General features: G+C 47.7%; 1 protein-coding gene across 2 annotated transcripts in view; it reads right to left on the reverse strand.

Annotated features, from left to right (window-relative positions):
- RNF144A (ring finger protein 144A) overlaps positions 1-14017 on the reverse strand; it is a 99198-nt gene extending 85181 nt beyond the window's left edge. The window contains exon 1 of one of the 2 annotated variants that reach the window (XM_088479503.1): positions 13907-14017. The gene's annotated coding sequence lies outside the window, so the exon portion shown is untranslated. Of the gene's footprint in view, positions 1-13009; positions 13030-13906 lie in introns of those variants that run through there. The other variant, XM_088479504.1, reaches the window with a different exon arrangement.
- Positions 14018-21878: the final 7861 nt, after the last annotated feature.

The raw sequence follows: 21878 nt of genomic DNA on the forward strand, positions 1-21878 counted from the left end.
GCACATTCTCCCCTGCACCTCCTGTAACACCACATTCTCACCTCTTTCCCATAGCAGCACATTCTCCCCTAACCTCTCTGTAACACCACATTCTCACCTCTCTTCCCCTGTAGCAGCACATTCTCCCCTACCCCCCTGTAACACCACATTCTCACCTATCTTCCCCATAGCAGCACATTCTCCCCTACTCCCCTGTAACACCACATTCTCACCTCTCTTCCCCATAGCAGCACATTCTCCCCTAACCTCCCTGTAACACCACATTCTCACCTCTTTTCCCCATAGCAGCACATTCTCCCCTAACCTCCCTGTAACACCACATTCTCACCTCTCTTCCCCATAGCAGCACATTCTCCCCTAACCTCCCTGTAACACCACATTCTCACCTGTCTTCCCCGTAGCAGCACATTCTCCCCTACCCCCCTGTAACACCACATTCTCACCTATCTTCCCCATAGCAGCACATTCTCCCCTACCCCCCTGTAACACCACATTCTCACCTCTTTCCCATAGCAGCACATTCTCCCCTAACCTCTCTGTAACACCACATTCTCACCTCTCTTCCCTGTAGCAGCACATTCTCCCCTAACCTCCCTGTAACACCACATTCTCACCTCTCTTCCCTGTAGCAGCACATTCTCCCCTGCACCTCCTGTAACACCACATTCTCACCTCTTTCCCATAGCAGCACATTCTCCCCTAACCTCTCTGTAACACCACATTCTCACCTCTCTTCCCCTGTAGCAGCACATTCTCCCCTACCCCCCTGTAACACCACATTCTCACCTATCTTCCCCATAGCAGCACATTCTCCCCTACCCCCCTGTAACACCACATTCTCACCTCTCTTCCCCATAGCAGCACATTCTCCCCTAACCTCCCTGTAACACCACATTCTCACCTCTTTTCCCCATAGCAGCACATTCTCCCCTAACCTCCCTGTAACACCACATTCTCACCTCTCTTCCCCATAGCAGCACATTCTCCCCTAACCTCCCTGTAACACCACATTCTCACCTCTCTTCCCCTGTAGCAGCACATTCTCCCCTACCCCCCTGTAACACCACATTCTCACCTATCTTCCCCATAGCAGCACATTCTCCCCTACCCCCCTGTAACACCACATTCTCACCTCTCTTCCACATAGTGGCACATTCTCCCCTAACCTCCCTGTAACACCACATTCTCACCTCTCTTCCCCTGTAGCAGCACATTCTCCCCTACCCGCCTGTAACACCACATTCTCACCTTTATTTCTTGTAGCAGCACATTCTCCCCTGCCCCTCCTGTAACACCACATTCTCACCTCTTTCCCATAGCAGCACATTCTGCCCTACCCCCCTGTAACACCACATTCTCACCTCTTTCCCATAGCAGCACATTCTGCCCTAACCTCTCTGTAACACCACATTCTCACCTCTCTTCCCCTGTAGCGGCACATTCTCCCCTAACCTCCCTGTAACACCACATTCTCACCTCTCTTCCCCGTAGCAGCACATTCTCCCCTGCCCCCCTGTAACACCACATTCTCACCTCTATTTCCTGTAGCAGCACATTCTCCTCTACCCCCCTGTAACACCACATTCTCACCTCTCTTCCCTTGTAGCAGCACATTCTCCCCTAACCTCTCTGTAACACCACATTCTCACCTCTCTTCCCCGTAGCAGCACATTCTCCCCTGCCCCCCTGTAACACCACATTCTCACCTCTATTTCCTGTAGCAGCACATTCTCCTCTACCCCCCTGTAACACCACATTCTCACCTCTCTTCCCGTGTAGCAGCACATTCTCCCCTACCCCCCTGTAACACCACATTCTCACCTCTCTTCCCGTGTAGCAGCACATTCTCCCCTGCCCCCCCTGTAACACCACATTCTCACCTCTATTTCCTGTAGCAGCACATTCTCCTCTACCCCCCTGTAACACCACATTCTCACCTCTCTTCCCCATAGCAGCACATTCTCCCCTAACCTCCCTGTAACACCACATTCTCACCTCTCTTCCCCTGTAGCAGCACATTCTCCCCTACCCCCCTGTAACACCACATTCTCACCTATCTTCCCCATAGCAGCACATTCTCCCCTACCCCCCTGTAACACCACATTCTCACCTCTCTTCCACATAGTGGCACATTCTCCCCTAACCTCCCTGTAACACCACATTCTCACCTCTCTTCCCCTGTAGCAGCACATTCTCCCCTACCCGCCTGTAACACCACATTCTCACCTTTATTTCTTGTAGCAGCACATTCTCCCCTGCCCCTCCTGTAACACCACATTCTCACCTCTTTCCCATAGCAGCACATTCTGCCCTACCCCCCTGTAACACCACATTCTCACCTCTTTCCCATAGCAGCACATTCTGCCCTAACCTCTCTGTAACACCACATTCTCACCTCTCTTCCCCTGTAGCAGCACATTCTCCCCTAACCTCCCTGTAACACCACATTCTCACCTCTCTTCCCCTGTAGCAGCACATTCTCCCCTAACCTCTCTGTAACACCACATTCTCACCTCTCTTCCCCGTAGCAGCACATTCTCCCCTGCCCCCCTGTAACACCACATTCTCACCTCTATTTCCTGTAGCAGCACATTCTCCTCTACCCCCCTGTAACACCACATTCTCACCTCTCTTCCCCTGTAGCAGCACATTCTCCCCTAACCTCTCTGTAACACCACATTCTCACCTCTCTTCCCCGTAGCAGCACATTCTCCCCTGCCCCCCTGTAACACCACATTCTCACCTCTATTTCCTGTAGCAGCACATTCTCCTCTACCCCCCTGTAACACCACATTCTCACCTCTCTTCCCGTGTAGCAGCACATTCTCCCCTACCCCCCTGTAACACCACATTCTCACCTCTCTTCCCGTGTAGCAGCACATTCTCCCCTGCCCCCCCTGTAACACCACATTCTCACCTCTATTTCCTGTAGCAGCACATTCTCCTCTACCCCCCTGTAACACCACATTCTCACCTCTCTTCCCCATAGCAGCACATTCTCCCCTAACCTCCCTGTAACACCACATTCTCACCTCTCTTCCCCGTAGCAGCACATTCTCCCCTACCCCCCTGTAACACCACATTCTCACCTCTCTTCCCCATAGCAGCACATTCTCCCCTAACCTCCCTGTAACACCACATTCTCACCTCTATTTCCTGTAACACCACATTCTCACCTATCTTCCCTGTAGCAGCACATTCTCCCCTACCCCCCTGTAACACCACATTCTCACCTATCTTCCCCATAGCAGCACATTATCCCCTAATGTCCCAGTAACACCACATTCTCACCTCTCTTCCCTTGTAGCAGCACATTCTCCCCTACCCCCCTGTAACACCACATTCTCACCTCTCTTCCCTTGTAGCAGCACATTCTACCCTACCTCCCTGTAACACCACATTCTCACCTCTATTTCCTGTAACACCACATTCTCACCTATCTTCCCTGTAGCAGCACATTATCCCCTAACCTCCCTGTAACACCACATTCTCACCTCTATTTCCTGTAACACCACATTCTCACCTATCTTCCCTGTAGCAGCACATTCTCCCCTACCCCCCTGTAACACCACATTCTCACCTATCTTCCCTGTAGCAGCACATTATCCCCTAACGTCCCTGTAACACCACATTCTCACCTCTCTTCCTGTGTAGCAGCACATTCTCCCCTACCCCCCTGTAACACCACATTCTCACCTATCTTCCCTGTAGCAGCACATTCTCACCTCTCTTCCCCATAGCAGCACATTCTCCCTTACCCCCCTGTAACACCACATTCTCACCTCTCTTCCCTGTAGCAGCACATTCTCACCTCTATTTCCTGTTGGAGCACATTCTCCTCTACCCCCCTGTAACACCATTCTCACCTCTCTTCCCCATAGCAGCACATTCTCCCCAACCCCCCTGTAACACCACATTCTCACCTATCTTCCCTGTAGCAGCACATTCTCCCTTATCCCCCCTGCAGCAGCACATTCTCCCTTATCCCCCCTGTAGCAGCACATTCTCCCTTATCCCCCCTGTAGCAGCACATTCTCCCTTATCTCCCCTGCAGCAGCACATTCTCCCTTATCCCCCCTGTAGCAGCACATTCTCCCTTATCTCCCCTGCAGCAGCACATTCTCCCTTATCCCCCATGTAGCAGCACATTCTCACCTATCCCCCCTATAGCAGCACATTCTCCTCTCTTCCTGTAGCAACACATTCTCCTTTGGTATTTAATCAGAGTAGATTTGATTCGCTGCCAGACTGACCTTACTGAAAAATGAATGACAAGTGACACTGCTACCTTTGGAAATACTTACCTACTTTTGAAAAAGCATTTCAGGGAGATTGTAAAAGCAGCACCTATGAGCGCGGCGGTAAAGTGGGCGTGTACTGCTACATCTGAGAGGCGTGTCATAAAATGTACTTACATTCTGTAAATGAGCCCCAAAGCAGTTAGTAAGATCTACTTGTTGATGAAAACACACTGATACTTTTCAGAAACTGCATGTAACCATAGGGATCATTGTGCCATATATCCAATGCAGGGAAATTATACTAATGATTCTATTTGAATGTATACATCTCTGATTTTTTTCTTTATATAAAAGCTATATAATGGGGGTAAGGTGCAGACAGGGAGACTCTTCATGGAGACATGGAGATTGCTGCTATGTCAGGGAGTCTCCCTGACAATGAGGGGGAGTTGGTAAGTATGCCTTTGGGATAGCCCATAGTATGCGTGTGAGACCTGTACAACGTGACAACTACAGGGGGACTTAAGAAACCACAACGAAAATACTGCAGTACTGCTTTCACTGGTCACAAAAATGTCCGTGTTTGAGGACCACGTGCTGTGCACCACTGCTGTAGAGGGGCTAGTCAGGAACTTATTAATGAAAGATCAGGATATGTATGTATTGTAACCCAAATACTGTTCACAAAATCCACCCATGCTTCCTTTTTAAAACAATCATTGAAAGTTAAAGATACAGTGGCTGATGCTGATATATGGCGAGCGCATTGGCCGGTGTGTACCCACGATTCGTTTGTCAACGACATTGTTCACAGACATATTGCATCTGCTCTACAGCACATCAGATATATCTGCAGATATATTGGCACATCTGGCTGTGTACGGGTGGTCAGCCGGCCGCCCGTACACTTTCTGCAGGAACCACCAGTGACTGACAGCTCAACTGGGCGAGCATTTGCCTACCCAGTTGTGATGTCAGGGAACCCACATCGAGCTGCCAATCTGTAAAGCTGGCCACACACTAGACCAACAAACATCCAACCAGCCAACCAGTTGATTAGTTGGAATGAAAATCTGGTAAGGTAAGCATTTTGGTGTATACAGTATGAGCATGTGTGTGCGTGTGTGACTGTGTACACAGGTTTGTATGTATATGTATAGCTGACGATTTTTGGATTCTGGATTCAGAGCTGGATTGACAACAAGGCATGCGAGGCAGCCATCCAGGTGTCCCCACACACTGGGAGCCTCCACATAAATAGCTACATCACCATTGTGGGCAGGGCCTGGCCCAAGCCTAATTTTTTGGGTAAGCGAACATAGATCTGGTGACATTAAAACAACTGCTTGTTATGGTGAAACCTGGTAAATAGTCGGTGTGACGCTCATCCTGAGACACCTGAACAGGAAGGAAGAAGACCAATGGGGGTCGCAATGTAGTAAGATGGGCCGTATGTGACATCTGCGAGGGCTCTCTGTTGCCCACCATTATATTAATCATATAAAACTTAACCAAGAACTCACAGTTACAGTAAATTTCTGCTGTACCCACAGGAAAAAAAACACATATAGGCACCCACATGAAATATTACTCAGCAGTTGCGGAATCTTATCCACATTACACTGCACATACTGCCCCTGATTCATATTACACCACATAGTAGTGTCCCTTATTCATGTTATGACACACAGCAGTGCCCCTTTTACACAATGCCCACAGTAGTGACCCATACACACAAGACCCACAGTAGTAGTGCCCCTATTATACATAATGCCCACAGTAGTAGTGCCTCTTATACAATGCTCACAGTAGTAGTGTTCCTTATGCAATTCCCCCAGTAGTAGTGCCCCCAGTAGTGGTGCCCCTTATGCAGAGCCCACAGTAGTAGTACCCTTTATGCAGTGCCCCCATTAGTAGTGTCCCCAGTAGTCATGCCCCATGTAGTAGTGCCCCCAATAGTAATGCTCTTTGTAGTAGTGCCCCAGTAGTAATGCCCTCTGTAGTAGTGACCCAGCAGTAATTCCCCAAGTAGTAATGCCCGCTGTAGTAGTGCCCCCAGAAGTTGTGCCTCCTGTAGTAGTGCCCCAGTAGTAGTGCCCCCTGCTGTGGTGCTTCCAGTAGTAATGCCCCCTGTAGCAGTGCACCCTGCAGTAGTGCCACCAGTAGTAGTGCCTCCTGAAGCCACTTACACTAAAAAAAAGAAAATCAATACTTACCTTAAGCCGCACTCCCGCGTCTGTCCGGCAGGCCGCTCCTCGGAACTGTGGGAGAGACATCATGATGTCTCTCCCATAGTGCACTGCACACAGCGGGAGTCGGAAGCCGGCTGCCGCTGCAGGGAGGGAGTCGGGTGCCCAGCAAATGGAGCCTCCCTGCTGCGCCGGGGTTAGGTGGGCCAGAGGAGGCAGAACTGGTCCCGTCTCCCATTCCGGGCCATTTTACCCCCTAGTGGGTGTGGGGGCCCCGGGACAACCGCCCGTCACCCCCCCCCCCCGTTAATCCGGCCCTGGGTAAGTCCGTCTCTGGCCCCATAGAGCTGCTACACTAAGAGCCCATCCGGGATATAGCAGGTGCACCATCTGATCGGGTCACAAGTATTCTGCCATTGTGCACTGGAAGCCGGGTAGAGCTGCAGCACCACAAGGCACCTGTGTACTACAGTATATATGTCTGGGACTTTTCTGCACCTACGGTCACTGTATTTTTTAATTTGTATGTTCCGGGCGGCACGGATGAGTCAGGGCACCTTCCTCTATGTGGCGCCCTACTCGGCTGTGTAACCTGCGTATATGTAAAACCGGCCCTGATTGTGGGGGGAACTTAGGCATATATGTGGCATAATGTGAACTGTGGGCTCTACAGTGTGTTAAATACATTTGTGGTGCTGGGAGTGTTAACATTATACTTTTTATTACCATCGCTAACATATCTTGTTGACAGTTCTATTGCAATAGAATTTTGGCATAATCATGGCCATGGTTATGGGCCTACCCACCGCGCCCAGGTAACCTCTGAGGGTAGGTCCCTAACATACTGGGGTTGAAATCCAGAGCACAGGACACCCCCAAACCAGCCCAGCTGAGCCACCCCAGGGCATCACTCCAATAAGGAAAGGTGAAGTGTAGAAAGGTGTAGGATAGATAAGAGCAGCTGCTGCTGCATGTAGGGAGGTGAAAAATAAAGATGTGAAAATAATACATATATATTAAACAAACAATGGAAGTGCAAGAAAGGAAAAATGTGTATATAATGTGATGCCCTGAAGCAGCCCAACCAAAGCAATCCAGGGGACCCACGCCCCAAAAATGAACCCTAAGCTGCACTACAGTATAAACATTTTTAGGACTTACCTAGATTGTGCCTCTTGTTAAAGTGCAGTCAAAATGGCAGATCCCTTCTTAAAACCAATAAGGGACAGGTGGGAAGGGGTGTTAGCCTAGATTGAAGGCATCTCATACCTTCAAGTGTGCATAAGAGCACACTAAATAGAATATGTGGAAAGGGGGCCCTAGACTGCACACCCTGAAAATATATATAATGGGATGTGCTACCTGTGGAGACTATTGTTGCAAACATACAAAAAAGAATTACAGATGCACAACTCCAACATTACTTATTATATATAATAATACATTTTAACAAGAGGCACAATCTAGGTAAGTCCTAAAAATGTTTATACTGTAGTGCAGATAAGGGTTAGGGACCTACCCTCAGGGGTTACCTGGGCGCGGTGGGTAGGCCCATAACCGTGGCCATGATTATGCCAAAACCTCTTTTATTATTTGCAAAATTCTATTGGAAAATGTATTATTATATAGAATGAGTAATGTTGGAGTTGTGCATCTGTAATTCTTTTTTGTATGTTTGCAACAATACTCTCCACAGGTAGCACCTCCCATTATAGATATTTTCAGGGTGTGCAGTCTAGGGCTCCCTTTTGACAGTTCTATTGGTAAGGGCCCCCACACATTAGTTACAAACCTGGAGGTCCTAGTGACAAGTGCAGTGGCTATGACAACATAATTTTTGCTATCATGTCAACTCCCCCACAAAGTTATGCCACATATCATGGCATAATGCCACAGGGGGGGAGGTAAGTATGGCATGATTGGCAGTGAGTCACGTTATCAAGCCCCTGTCCCCAACCCTTTCACTAGGAATGTGGGCAGGGTCAGGGTGAGTACCAGGAGTCAGAAAGATCTCCCTGAAATTCAGGAGTCTCCTGGACATTCTGGCAGAGTAGACATGTTATTAGTAGCTCTTTTATATAAATCAACTTGTATTTAGGTTTAAGTGGCCCATTAAGGGTGGAGAAACGTCAGGAATGTGTCTGCAGTGAGCAGCCAGAGTTATAGAGTAGAGGGATAAATTGGACTTTTCAGCTAAACTTGAGGGATTTGAACTTCTCCGATTAAAGCCGAAATACACATTAGAAGGACGGCCGATCATGTAGATGGTCTTGACGATTGGCCACCGCTCCGGAGCATCATAGATTGGCCGTACACACTACATGACTTAATCCTTCATTAAAATACACACACAATTTGTTTGATTGACAGTGCAGAACGACCAATTAAATGGTCTCGTAGGTCGTCCGCGCCAGCGCAAAATTTTTGCATACACATTAGACGATAAGCACGATTTGTCATTTTGATACTGTAAATCGTGCCAATATCGTTCAAATATGTACCCGGCCTAAGCGTGCAAACATGAGAGCTTCATATGACTTAATAGCTCGTGTTTCTATGGCTACAATGTATTTTTTATTAATGTGACAAGTGAATAACAGAATTTTGCTTTTACAGATGCAGGAAGAGAACTGAGGGGGCGATTCAGACCCGGACGCAAAGCAGCGCACTTTCGCTGCCATCAGGGGCAGGGTATGCAAATTCTGCGATCGCACGGCAAGGCTTAAGGACGCCCTCTATGTTTTAGAGAGCGACGGCAGAACGAACGCATGCCGGTATAAAGACGCCCACTTTTCTTTCTTAGCACACGTCATCTCCAAGAAGTGCATGATTAATCAGTAACATCGAGAGCCATCAAAGCTGTTCGCAGCCCTTGAGGTAGACCCTACCCCACCGCAAGCACTACGATCACTGCCAGGCTGAAATACAACCAAGTGACGTGTACAATGACGCTTCCATGAAAATTATGCACACCCATAAAACGCTGTTTATACGCCCAGACACACCTGCGTTCACAGCACCACTCCCCCGTTCACAAGCACCTTCCCGTTACCACCCACAAACGGCACTCATCTGTCACTCAAAGTAGCGTCCAGTCTGTGTACTACGAGCGCACAATTCCCGAGCGCAGTGAGTGTCTCACACATGCGCATATTGATGCACGCGCAGACGGCGACTATAGGCCATAGCGTGCATTCGCGGCTTAGTGTCCGGGTCTGAATCAGGCCCTGACTTCCTTACAGCAGTGTCTTTAGAACAGGATGTGGGGTTCCATGCAAATTACACACATTTAAAATAACACCTGTAACTTCATTGACCTGGTACTGCATCAGTCATTAACCTCACACGTATTACAAGATGCATTGCCACGGATCTAACTTTTGCGAGTGAATGAAAGGGAACAAATTAGTCCAATTGGCGCTTTTCAGCATACTGCCATCTGCATAAACTACAGAAATGAATTAAATATACAACTGTACTTCAATAAATACACTGGTGAATTATTCACAAATGTGTAGCAACTGCGCAAAATTAGTAATATTATCATTAGGCAATTACTGCATCTATCCTAAAATATTTATTATCTATAAAAGGTGCTGCTGGAAATAATGTTGTTGGACGAGAGAAAGGAGAAACGAATCATTGGTTTTCCTTTGCCTTCCTGAATACAAGCTTGAGGCCTACAACCTGTTACCCTAGTAACCTGAAAATCCAGGACAGGCTTGGTCAACCAACTCGTCTGGACATTGCAGTTTTTCCCATAATCAGATCAACCAAAGTAAATCAACATAATAAAGATGTTTAAGTCTGATGTTATATTACTGTACATATGTAGAATAGTCAGAATGTCCTTGAAATCTGAATTTTGGTATATGTAATGACAAAAAGGGGAAATGATTTATCATACTGTAATATTAAGTGTGAGCAGCATTTGATATTAACTCATTCACTGTGAATGCTGCGTGTGGAGGCTCATCCTCTGTATACCTGTTACAACTGTGGAGAACAAGTCCCATTTAAAAAAAAAAATTACTTCGTCCTCACCCTTCTCAATGACGTAATAGTGCCACATCAGTGTAAAAAAACAAAAATGCTTTAGAAAGGGGTAGGTATTTTAAGTCCCTGTGGGGGAAATGTATCAAACCATGGAGAGAGATAAAGTACCAACCAATCAGCTTCTAGTCATTTTTCAAACACAGCCTGTAAAACAACAGTTAGAAGCGGATTGGTTGGTACTTTATCTCTATCCACTTTCTCTCTCTCCAAGGTTTGATACATCTCCCCCACATAATGGATGCCTCCACTCTGTGTAGGTAGAGTACATACTATTGCACAGTGATATCACATTTGATTTCTCTCTAGAGATGTGCACTCTTTCCACTGAGCTGCATTTGATAAAATATGGAATTAAATTAAGTAACAGTTGTTTGACATTCCCCGTCCCATATCACCTGTCTTCTCAGCATTCTGCTTATTCTAGATTGTAGATTGTGCTCAAGGCTATTTTCTCCTTGTCACACATACCTCTACTGTTCTATTGTTCTGTGCTGTCCTAAGTGCTAATTATCTCTATCTCCAGGGACATTTGCCCCCTCAGGCCACCATGCATTCCTCCACAATCCACATCCAGATTATACACAATGATGTCTCACTTAGAATAGAGAATATGCATTTCTATAATGGTTTTCTTGCATATAACGGTTCCCAAACTTTTTTTGAATAAGGGCGCCCTACAGTATCAGCATTGTTTTCACGGCACCCCTAAGGCAAAAGTTTGTTATTGAGAAATTCACACAAAATATAGTAAAGTGAAGTAAATTGTGCTGACCTGTCATCCTTAGGCTCAGTTATGTGGTGGTGGGCAGGTTTGTGCTTCTGTTTGTCCACATATTTACATTACATTGACCATAAATAATTAGATTTGGTGCTGGACCACCAACCTGAGGCACCCCTGCAAGTGTCCCGAGGCACCTCAGGGTGCCAGGGCGCACAGTTTAGGAACCACTGGCATATAATCTGATCACCAAACCTATATGTGACACAGTAGTAGTTAAATGACATGGTTTTAGGAACTCTCCTATATCAGCAACAACTATATTATAGGGGGTGGTCATTCCATGACAAGTGGACCAATTTTGAAGATGGCCACCACCTGACCATCTCCAATTTTGCTAACGTTTTGCATGAAGGTTGGTGAATATGTCAGACTCATTTTGGGACACAGTTCACAATATGCAATAGTGGCAAACTATGCCCTCAAAGTGGGGATGGGTTTCAAAATTGGAGATGATCAGGTTTGGACCCCTGCAATGACCCAAGCATGAGCTCTGGTAGGGTGATGATGATGATTACTATTATTATAAAACTTTTATTTATAAGGCACTACAAAGTCTCTGCAGTAGAGAAAACATAGAAACATTTCATTATAGCAGTGTATGGGCTATTTCACACACAACGGTTTTGTCCGCTCGGCAAGAAAAACACATGGATTTTTACCGTTGTTTAACTTCAGTGGAAGTCACAAATACATTAGGGCTTCCACACTGCACGAACATGGTACGATTGCCGTGTTACAGCCGTGATAACCACTGACTGGGATGGCTGCCGTCCATGGATTCCGTTTTAAAGATTGAAAAGAGATCCAAACACACGGCAATAACATTACACACGGCACAAAACCATTGTGTGTGAAAGGGACTGATCCACAGGAAAAGAAAATTACTTTTTTTTTCTGTCTGGACAAAACCGTTGCGGGTGAAAATACACTGTGACAGCGTAACTACAGGCTGGGTAGGACAGAGAACAGGGGCAATGGTAGGACACAGGTGGGAATCATTTCAGTACTCAGTGATCCTGTACCCAACGTGTATATATATAACTAATGCAACTGTTCTTCCACAGGTGCGCCTGTAACTTTTTATAATGGCTGGCTGCACATAGATCTGATCTTACAGTTGTCCATCGAAAAGGCTCATTTAAAAAAAAAATTGGGGTGCTCACTTTCCCCTTTCCCCCCATGTGATTGAAATGCCATGCATGCCAAGACATGGGTAGGTGGCAGCAGTAGCACGTTAGGGGAGTGCCCAACACAACACCCACAGAGCTGGGGGTAACACGGATCTGTATCACTCTAGAGCCCCAAACATCTGCAGTTTGGACCTTTCCTGCCAAGACCTAGCAGGGGGTCTAACAGCAAAAAATAACGTCACACAGAACAGACACTATAAAAACCAGTGCAAAGGATTACTACACCAACAGGAAGACTCTGCAAAATGATTTGGTATTGCACAAATGTTTACGTTATTGCATTTAGATCAAAAACAAAACTACTTGCAAACCTGATTTTTGGTTGATGTTATATAGAGGAATCATTTGACAATAGGTAACAGTGTTAACATACATATGCATGGGTATAACTTCTGAGACTCTGGCCATGCTGTATTGCTCAGTTGGCCTAAATAGACACTCAATGGACTATTTCAATGTCTCTGCCCACTGTTGATTTAAATAAGGGTTATATATCCCTTTTGTTTTGGCTTTGTGATACAATGCTATTTTATAGGAGACATAAGTAAATACCTTGTGTTGACAGAAGGCTATCCCTGGAAATGCCAGCCACACTAAGCTCTTGTCTTACAGTAAACCAATGTAAACACTAGAGATCTGACACCTCTCTAAAAAACAATCAAGTGGTCAAGTCTTTGTCAGATGATCGGTGGGAGGGCTGCCTTGGTGTCAGCATCTATGTGTTATAGGCACACATCATAACTACCCAGCCCCTGGAACAATGTACTGTATGTACACTGTGCAGCCCTGTGCTAGGGAAGGGACCCGACTCCCCCTTCATGTAACACAAAACCTCTAATTGTGTGTAGACAATCTCCTGCAGTAACCCTGTGTGCCTGCTACCCACATAGGGAGATACTACTGCAGCTCTCATGTGTAACATAGTGATACACCGTATACAGTAGAATACATAGCAACATGTACAAGTAAATGTATCAAACCTGTTATTAAATAAACACATAAGTGCAGTAACCATTGGCGCAAATAATAGAGCAAAGCCTTGTAGGCTTGCACAGTGCCACGGAATATGCAGGAGCTTTATAAGTCAATGTTAACAAATAATGCCACCCTCTTTTTGGGGTCTGCTTACTAAGCACTGGATGGAGATAAAGTGAACGGAGATAAAGTACCAGCCAATCAGCTCCTGTCATTTTTCAAACACAGCTTGTGACATGGCAGTTAGGAGCTGACTAGCTGGTACTTTATCTCCGTTAACTTTATCTCCATCCAAGGCTTAGTAAATAGACCTCTTTGTTTCATCTGGCTGTTTGCGAACGTTAACCCACCACTGTGCCCCCTACCATCACCTAATGGCTGTGCCCCCTTTCCCTCTGATCCCCCCCCCACACACACACACCCCTTCTCCCCATGCACCCCTCTGAATTCTGCAAGCACACACTCTCCGCTTACCCAGCCTGTCTCCTCTGTCTGTGGATAGCAGCACACTGGTCAGGGTGCCCTGTTTAGTTCCAGGAGCTGGTACAACTACAGGCTGCAGACTGAGATCTCTCCTCCTCCCTCCTCTTCCTCCTTATCTGGTGACCTCACCAGCGCCGCCTGCAGCTTGAGGAGGAGGGGAGAGAGAGAGCTCAGTGCCTGCTGTCAGCCTCCTAACCAGGGTTCCCAGGGACGAGGCAGGAGGCAGGAGGAGGGAGGGGGTGCCTGTATTATCTGCTTGATAATCATACCAGCTCTGAATTCAGCTCAGGCAGTAGGAAGAGTTATAGGGAATGTCTTTCACTTTCACTCATTGCATGCTGCATGCCAGGAATACGTGACAGGTAAGATCTATCAGAACACGGTGCCAAAGTAAATAGTAATGAACTATACAGGTTGATGACTAGCCTTGGCTTTGTATCTGTGTTTGGACTACAGCCCCCACAATATATGCACAATAGTAAAAAGCAACAAGCAAAAGGCCATGGTATCCTTACAATACAAGGTGCTTCAATTGTCTAAGGAGGGATCATGGAAAGAAATTAGGCAGACTGGCAAAAGGTAGAGGACAGAGGGATATCAGGAAAAGAGAGATGATTAGTAACCATAAAGCTGTGTTTACCAGCAGGCATTGGGATACAGCCCGGGTAGCTGCAGCTTGATGGAGGCTTCCAGCTGCTCATGCGTAGTAGTAGAAGATGCTGCTATAGAGTACTGGCAGCAATTGATGCCACCTATTGCTGGTCATACATTATACAATTATCTGTCCAATCTGCCAGATACCTGCGGATTGGCCAGATAAATGTACAGTCAGTGTATATATGCGACCGGCCACAAATGATCAGTCTGTCATTAGAACATGCCGATTTGTCCGGGCTGTCCGACAATTCTGATAAGTGAGCTGCAAATCGGCAACATCAGGCAGTGTATGCTGCCCTGGGCTGACTGACCAATACTTTCCCGGGTTGGGTATGATCCAAATGCCGCCTCCGGAAGCCCGACTATTGAAAATCCCGATGCCGGCTGGTAAGTACCCTATCCCTCCCCTAACCCTCCCCAAACCCTAACCCTCCCTTGATGGTGCCTAACCCTAACTTCCCAGGGGGGGTGCCTAACCCTAACCTACCCCCAGTGGTCCCTAACCCAACCTTCAAACACCCTGAACCTCACCCTCCCGGGGGGCGGGGCTAACCCTAACCTCCCCCTGGTGGTGCCTAACCCCCCTCCTCGCAGCCTAATCCTAACCCTCCCCAAGGGGTGCCTAACCCTAATTTCCCCACGGGGGTCCCTATAGCTAAGCCCCCCAGGATCCTTCATTTGGGATTCCAGCGGCCAGGATGCAGATGCCAGTATTCTGATCCCATTCGGGATATCGGTGTCGGCATTTTGACGTGCAGGTAGGATTCTGGCATCGGTATTTCGACGCCCAGCATCCCATCCGCCAGCATATGCCCTATATCCACATTTTCACAGGGGGGTAAATGTGTCCTCCCCAGAGGAGGAAACCTCATACAGTGGGCACTGTGACATTTTTCTCGGTGCATGGCACAACTGTTGCTGGGTGTCAGACTGTCAGGTAAAATGGCTGTTGGTCTGTCCTTTTAAACCTTTTCCTTGAGTAAAAGTGAATTGTAATTGTTTATTTGCAGGCTGACATTTTGTAGCCACTAATGAGCCCATTAGCTCACCTACTCTAATTGTTTTTATCCGTTAGTGTTTTCATAAATTGAAATGTACGCCACACTGATCGATCATAGTTATTTTGTGTAAGCAAATTTGCTTTGAAACTGATACAATTACAGGCAAGGCAAATGATTTCTCTGTAGCTAAAATGAAAACAAACATATTATGAAGAAGTCCAAGGGATAAGTAACAGCTTGCCGTCTATCAGATCAAGAAAAAAACATTTGGGGGTATATTTACTAAATGTCGAATTTAAATCGATCAACATCACACATTTGTACTCCTTTTACACCGACTAAAAAATCCAGGGTTGATGCATGTGAACGCGCGTCAACCAGGGAATTTTGTCGGTGTAAACGGATCAACCCGGGTCCAGTGAGTCGGGCATCCGACCTGGCTGGATTGCAGGCTTGAGCACGGGTCATTCCCGTGTCACCCTGCAGTGTAAACGGCGTGACCCAAGTCACGATGACCCGGGTCATGCCGCATGCCGCCCGAATGGCCGGCTTCAGTGGCGCCTGGAGATGACATAATCTCCAAGCATCCACTGCCGGGCCGACCAGAATGGAGCAGTGCACCCCACCCGCCCTCCGTACCACTTCGGAATAAGGTAAGGGGGTCGCGGAGGGTGAGGGAGGGTAAGAAGCACTGCTGACCTGCGCTGGAGAGCCGGGTCAGTGCTGACCCATCTCCGGTGTGAACGGTGCCGACCCGGGCATAGACCAGGTAGGCGCCGCAGTGTAAAAGGGGTCTATCCCGGGTCTGATCCGGGTTGGGAACGTGTTCCAAATCCCAGGTCAGACCCGGGAGTTTAGTGTAAAAGGGGTATTATTAACAGATCATTTTTTATTTGATTTTATTAAGTGCTATTAAATGTGTGATTTAGGCCCAGAAACACAACATCGATGTTGAATAATTTAGATCGATTCGAAATCAATTAAAATTGACCTTTAGTTCCACTCCCCCCCCTTACCAAATTCTGTCTAGTCTCTCCACCCCATCCTTGCGTGGGGCTATATCCTTCTGATACGCTTGTTTATCCCCCAAAGGATAAATTCTAAGTCATTTGAAGTGGGAAAGGGATCTTCAGCGTAAATTTACTCTTAAGCAATGGGAAACAATTCACCTTTCCTCCTTCTCTATGTCACCATGTACTAACCATACAGAAATGTACATAAAACTTTTACATAGACTTTATTTGACTCCGACCAAACTTCTTAGATTTTGGCCCTCCTGCTCTAAATTCTGCTGGGTTTTATATCAACTGGAAGGCACATTTCTACATATTTTCGGGGATTGCCCAATCGTACAACCTTTTTGTATAGAGGTGTTTAATCTTATTAATGATGTGCTGAATATGGCCCTCATTCAGACCCACTCGCGAGCGGCTGTCCGCTCGCAAGTGGGTCGATGGTCCCCACTGCGCATGCGCACGACGGAGGGAGTTCCGTCGTGCGCATGCGCGAGACCCGACGAGCGAAGGACTTTCCTTCGCTCGGAGTGTCTCATCAAAGGGGGCGTGCTGTCGATGGTGACTGACAGCACGCCCCCTTTGGTGGGCGTGCCTGCCAGACGGAGGCGTTCCCAAGGGAACGCCTACCGTCTGAAGCCGGCCCCACTGACATCACTAGTGATGTCAGTGGGAGTGATTTTGGCTCTGATAGAGCCAAAATCACTCCTGGCCTTGCGGTTGAAAAACCCAACTGCAGGCTTTTGCTCGCAGTTTCGATGGTCGCGATGGTCAAGACCATCGCGACCATCATCCTGCATGCTCGTATATGCTGTGGGTGGTGACCCACAGCTATACGAGCGTCCAGGAAGACGCTCCATATTAATGGAGGTGGGCCCTGATTCAGAGCGAGCACTCTGGTCAGAGCGTCCAGCTCTGAATCTGGGCCTATATCCCTTCTTCCTGACCCTGCTTTAGCCCTGCTTCACGGGGACCCCCTCGCAGTGCCTATGTCCAACCGTTATGTGCTAGGGCACGTTCTAATTTCAGCTAGAGCCACCATCGCCCAACACTGGAAATCCTCCGCTCCCCCTCCCCCCATTTGCTAAAGTCATCTCTAAAACAATTTTAATTTTGAAATGGAAACCAGAGATATTCCATACTCAATGACCCCCTCCTCCCCTCTCTTTAAGTGGCTCTCTTGGCATACCTATGTCACAGAGGGTAAGGGTGCCCCATACAAAACTTTAATTCCCTTATCCTCTCCGCCTTTTAACTTAAATGAGTCTCCTGAGTTTAACTCTTTTGGGGCATACATACGGTCAGATTTCTTGGTTGATTTAAACAATAATGATATTGTTTGATCGTTTAAATCAACCTTTTTTTGGCCCCTCAAACGTCCAAACGGCACAGATGGCCAATATCGACCATCGCCACTGCATGCAGGCTAACCTGGTCGATATCGACCAGGTTAGCCTGGTTACATTAGGGACCCTCGATCGTTGATCGAGGGTCGTTATAGTAGTTGGGGGAATGGAGCATGTGCTGGTCAATCAGACAATAATATCTGATCGTTGCCTGATCCAAACGTGTGTACGGTCCATTTGACTGACTAAAGTATTGCTGATGTCTGCTCTTCCTTCTGTTATCTGTCTGGTGTATTTGTTTTAATTTAGTTGTGTTGTATGTATATTGTACACAGGGCCTGATTCAGACCCGCTCGCAAGTGCTTATGCGCTCGCATTCGGGTCGATGTTGGGGCATTGTGCACGCGCGGTGTGCGCAATGCATGTGCGCAAGCCCCGGAGCAAGTGAGAAATTCACTCGCTCCGGTGCTCGCTACAAACGTGGCGGCTGTCGATGTTGATCGACAGCTCGCTCCATTTTGTAGGCGGGGAGGGGGGCGGTGGCTGGTCAAACGGAGGTATTCCTGAAGGAACGCCTACCATCTGAGGGCGGCCCTACTGACATCACAGGTATTAGACCCGGAAGCTCACTGGGGCTTGCGGCAGACGAGACCATACCACAAGGGTCTCGTCGCAAGCCCGATGGTCGCGACCATCGCGATCATCACCTGGCTGCTAGAAAAAGTCGTGGGTGGTCACCCACAGCTTAGTGAGCGGCCAGGAGGCCGGTTTAAAAAAAAAAAAGCGGCCGTCCTGATTCACAGCGAGCGTTCGCTTTTTGCGAGCGGCTCTGAATCAGGTCCACAGTGTACTGCATATTTTTCTGTACTGGTGAGTACTGCCTCATATTTCCCACCTTTTGTTGTGCCTATTCCCCCCCGCCTTTTTTTTCTGTACCCCTATACTGTTTTATATAATTGCTCATTAAAAATGTATTGTTGCAAAAAAAATTGACCTTTAGTAAATATACCACTAGATATTAATTTGCTTGTTTTTTTCCTCTGCTCCAAGGAAGGGAGCAGAGAAGTAACTCACATGGGTCTGGCTCATTGGGTCTATAATAAAAAGGTAGACAATGTTTAGGTAGACAATACAAGTTAAGCTGGGTACACACTGGCCAATATATTGGCCGATTAATTGACTGGCCAATATATCGTGCCCTCATCGGCCAGTGTGTACAGATGATATGTCTGTGAACAACGTCGTGCAGCAGGGAAGAGTCGTGCAGTAGGGAAGAGTCATGCAGCAGGGAATAGTTCCCCCCTGACACCTTTCTTGTGTGAGGTGTGAGGGCCAGAGACAAGAAACACGCTACTGACCACTTAGGATGAACAACCAGTGAGATACTCACCGTACAAATACCTGGTGTCCTTGATTAGAGTTCCCCGCACTACTATCACCTATAAAGATATGTAGTCCTCCCACCCACACTAGGAAACTGGTGCAATGACCCAACAAACAAATAAATGGTCATGTACTGCAGCACAACTACACAAATTATAGCCAGATGTGGTGCATTATTCCTTCTACTTATTAATGCTTCAGGTACAGGTAAAAAAATTACAGCACAGGGCAAAACACTACGCAGTCATAAAGCTTACAGGGCCTCATTCAGAGATGGTTTTGCGTACATCTCCGATCGCATGCGTCCAAAAAGGCAGCAGCAATGCTAACTGCATCCATCTCTGAATTAGCCTCATAGTACATTGCAGTGAGACAAAATAAAAACAGTTGATACAAGGAATACATCTGTAATGGTTACCTGACCCAGTTATAGGATGAATTGCAGTAGTTAATATAAGTGGCACCACAATTCATAGGACCGGTGGTGAGCTCCGATTGGCTCAACGATGTGGTGTCTGATTGGTCTGATTTAAATCTTGACAGATTATAGTTCCCCAATGCTGGAAGCTGTTGTGAACTTACCGGACAGGACATTTCCAACAACAGTGTGGACATTATCAACAACATCTTCAGTGATGGCTCCTACTTAGTGCCATCTTAGCATATGAGCACAATGGGCAGTTGCCCAGGGCCCCACGATTCTAGGATCCTTCAAAAAGGGACCGGCTGGGCAGCGGTGTATCTACATGGAGTCAGAGCCGGCCCTAGGCATAGACAAATTAAGCAAATGCCTAGGGGCACCCAAGCCCGCCTAGGGCTGGCAGAGGTTTGGGGCAGGCACAGCCGGGGCATCTGCTGCTGGCTGGGCAGAGACTATGGTAGCTGCTACTGTCACTGTGCAGCGTTCATGATTGGAGCTCAGCTGACACAGGTGAAATCAGGCCTGGCACAGCAAACAGTGCCTAGTGGTTAGCGTGAGTGCTGTGCTGGGAGAGGGGTGATGGGTGCTGTACTGGGACAGGGGTGCTGAGTGAGGGGTACTGGGAGCGCAGCACAATGGGGAAGGGGCCACAGTACAGTGAAACCACGGCCCTTCTGTGAGGCCACACGTTTTTTTCAGGATCCTATGGTGGGGGGGCACCACCCAAAATCTTGCCTAGGGCACTAATTTGGCTAGAGCCGGCTCTGCATGGAGTGTGTGACCGCTCACCGTGCATAAGGCACCCGGCAAAAGGCAGGCAAAGAGAGATGCTCCCCAGCTGCCATGAGTTTGAATTCATTTTTTTGGTTAGAGGTGAGGGTTAGGCATCAGGGGGGGAGGGTTAGGTTTAGGCACTAGGGGATGGGAGGTTAGGTTTAGAGTGTGGAAAGGGAAGGTTAGGTTTAAGGGTAGGGTTAGGAAAAGAGTTAAGATACTTACCAACAGCAGTCAGTATCTTAACCCTGTCGATTCTGACCACCGGCATCCTGTACCCAACCGTGACTAAACCTAACCTACCTCCACCACAGCCTAAACCTAGCCCTCCCATCTTAGTGCCTAAGCCTAACCCTCCCCCTAGTGTCTAACTGTAATCCCAACCCTCCCCTTAACCCCAATACTTACTGTCATGATATCCAGCGCTGGGATTCTGGGGTCTATTTACTAAGCCTTGGATAGAGATAAAGTCAAGGGAGATAAGGCACCAGCCAATCAGCTCCTAACTGCCATGTCACAGGCTGTGTTTGAAAAATGACAGGAGCTAGTTGGCTGGCACCTTGGACCTTATTCAGAGTCGGTCGCAACTGACTCGATGTCGGTCCACAGGGCATGTGCACGACGGAGACGGCTCCATCGTGCGCATGCACGAGCCCCCGCTAACAACGGGTGATCCGTCGTTAGCGGGCTCGGAGCGAGCTGTCGATGTTGATTGACAGCTCGCTCCGTTTGCTGGGCGGGCAGGGGGCGTGTCTGCCCAAACGGAGGCGTTCCCTCCGGAACGCTAGCCGTTTGAGGGCGGCCCCACTGACATCACCAGTGATGTCAGTGGGGAGCTTCCTGCAGAAACACAGCAGGAAGCTCCCTGGGGCTTAAGGTTGACGAGACCTTACCCTAGGGTCTCGGCGTAAGCCCCGATGGTCGCGATGGTCTTGACCATCGCGGCCATCTCCCTTAGTGGTCGTTAGAGCTGTGGGTGTTAACCCACAGCCTAACAACCGACATGGAGGTGGCCGTTCAGGATGCAAAGGTATGTGAAGTGCTCACCAATCCAGATGTTATGACCTGATGGGAGCAGGGTTCTGAGCTGGTTGCTGGGGGAATTGCTTCTCCTCTGATAGAAGGGGTATGTCTTCAGACTTCAGGAGATTTATTAAACCTTGGAGAGAGATAAAGAGAAGTTGCCCATAGCAACCAATCAGCGTCTGTCTTTTTATAGACTGTGCTAGATACATGATAGCCAGAAGCTTATTGGTTGCTATGGGAACTTCTCCACTTCATCTTCTCCCCTCTTGTCAATGAGAGACTACCAGCACCCGCTAGGGATGGACATCGGAAACCACTGAATACCGGGAATTTGATGGCTGC

Source organism: Taudactylus pleione, unplaced genomic scaffold (genome assembly GCF_031769625.1).
Source record: "Taudactylus pleione unplaced genomic scaffold, aTauple2 ptg000238l, whole genome shotgun sequence".
NCBI classification, from domain to species: Eukaryota; Metazoa; Chordata; class Amphibia; order Anura; family Myobatrachidae; genus Taudactylus; species Taudactylus pleione.